The following is a 2,497-nucleotide window of genomic DNA, read 5'->3' on the forward strand; positions in this document are numbered from 1 at the left end:
AAAAGTTGAAAGAACTTGAGGATCCATTCATTTTATCAATTTGAGTTTAAAATTTAAGTTTTGTTATAGTAAAAAATTCTTAAAAACAGTCAAATTTAACTTTTTTACTATATTGTTATCAGCTCCAGCCCCAGGAAGGATATTTCTAATCTGTTAAAGTAAGCGACATCTCAGTATATGCCATTACTTTGTATAGGAGTGAAAAGGCTTATAAAGAAGTTCAGTATATAGCAAAAAGTTGAAAGAACTTGAGGATCCATTCATTTTATCAATTTGAGTTTAAAATTTAAGTTTTGTTACAGTAAAAAACTCTTAAAAACAATCAAATTTAACTTTTTTACTATAGTAAAAAATTCTCAAATAAAATTATATCTTAACTCGAATTAACGAACTAAACGGGCCCTTAATATATCCATTACTTTTTTTATTTTTCACAAGTTCCTGTAATTGCGTCATGACTTCTTGTTGGAGGTACATTCAAAAGGTTATTATTGTTATTGATTTTACTATTATTTATTTATTTATTTTCTTATTTTGCTCAAATACTCAGCAGTGTCGGTGAAAATTGTTACAAATGACCTATCCTAAAAACACTGGGTGTTATGTTATGTGGGTACTAATGCATGAATATGATGCTTCATATTCAGAACTATTAACTAGTTTGGACTCAAATTTAATATATATATATATATATCTATATTTGGAAGACTTGGATAGTTGAACAACTAGAGTTCTTATTTGGACCAGATCTATAGCTCTACGCTCTTTAAGCAAGTCTCACAGAAGTTAATGATTAGAAAAGAAATGAACAATTATACCATTATGCTCAAATGTTTCGAACATTGACATTTAAGATTTAAGGACACCCAAATAAACGATGGGCTCCAAGTTCCTTGAAAATAAATCTTAGTCCAAACTGTCTAAGAGGTTAACTATATAATATACTCGCTCTCAAGTATATAGGTTGTAAATGTGGAGCTTTACTCTCCACAAATATTTTTTAACCTGTCTTGAGAGTTTTTTACTATATAATATTAAATTTTGGGCGTGCATATATACATATATAATAATAATTATATATTATATGCTATCATATTAAGTTAAGCCCATTTAAAGTGATCAAATAAGATTTAAGGTAATTTAGGCTTTAATGCATCTAATAAGTGTGAGCCTAATATGTGTAGAGACCAAATCGTTATTTTTTATTTTATGATGGGTCAAATTAGAAATAATGAAAAGTTGACTTTTATATAAATGGTTGTGGTCCCCAAATTATATGTATGATCCTTTTCTGACATCCCATCATTAGAAAAGTGAGAATTCCTTCTCAAGGCATTCATACTGAATAATTTGGAAGATCAAGAACCAAAAGATTCAAGAAACAATCCATTCCTATGGACTCAAGTACGCTTCCGCTTAAGTCTATTCTTCTTGATGATTTAACATGGTGGATCTTGGTGTGATTAAGGATTTCATCTATATAAAATTTATTTTTATCAAGTAAAACTCGAATCGATAAAATAAATACTACTCTAAGAGAGAAGGTTTTTTTTTTTTTTTTTTTTTTTTTTTTTTTTTTTTGGGGATAAGTACTCTAGGAGAGATACTTGAACTACGGCTTTTCACATGTCCCACATTGGAGAGTTATAAAACAATCCCACCAAGACTCCAGCTATATAAGTCGATGTAATACAGCCCGTCAAATCCACGGAGCCACGCGGTGAGCACAAAGCGAACTATTCTTTCGCCTTTTACTAAAGAATACCGTGTGCTCGCCGCATTTAGTGGCATACGCCTATTTTTAATGGGGATTTCTCCTCGTGAGAAGTCTCCACAATGGTAGTCTCTAAATTCTTTTGTATTTAAATTTTAAAAAAATTTAAATTTAAGTTATAATTTTATTTAAATTTATATTATTTTTGTATAATTTGAGTTTTAATTTGAATTTAGAGTTAAAATTTGTATTTAATTTTATTTAAATTTATATTATTTTGTAAAATTTGAATTGGAGTTAAAATTTGTGTTTAAATTTCTTTTTCAACTCAAGTTTTTAAATTTAAAATTAAGTTTATAAATAATATTTTTTTATTCTTAAAAAGTTTGGTTATAATTTGATTTATATTATTTTGTAAAATTTGAATTTTAGGAGACGGTTATTAGAATCATTTTTAATTTACGTGTATTTTTTGTGAGAGAAAATATGTAACGAATCATGAACTATGATTCGAATCGGGGTACGAATCCCCCAATCAAATGACCCCTTAAATTGAGTTTGGAGTTAAAATTTGAGTTAAAATTTCTTCTTTAATTTAAGTTTTTAAACTCAAATTCAAGTTAATAAACAATATTTTTTTTATTCTTATAAACGTTATAATTTTTTCGTTTTAATTCTGATTGAGATTTTTTTTATACATTTACAACGAAGAGACGAATAAAATTTCACCCATATATCCTATTCAAATTTTTCATCACTATTGAGTTTTTATTAAAATACTAT

General features: G+C 27.2%; 1 non-coding gene across 1 annotated transcript; it reads left to right on the plus strand.

The window, feature by feature from the left end:
- The first annotated feature begins 1,711 nt into the window (after positions 1–1,711).
- LOC112093174 lies at positions 1,712–1,830 on the plus strand. Its single transcript, XR_002902940.1, has one exon. It is a non-coding gene; the product is annotated as a U5 spliceosomal RNA (small nuclear RNA).
- The last annotated feature ends 667 nt before the right edge of the window (positions 1,831–2,497 follow it).

Source organism: Morus notabilis, unplaced genomic scaffold (genome assembly GCF_000414095.1).
Source record: "Morus notabilis unplaced genomic scaffold, ASM41409v2 Scaffold985, whole genome shotgun sequence".
Classification (NCBI taxonomy): Eukaryota; Viridiplantae; Streptophyta; class Magnoliopsida; order Rosales; family Moraceae; genus Morus; species Morus notabilis.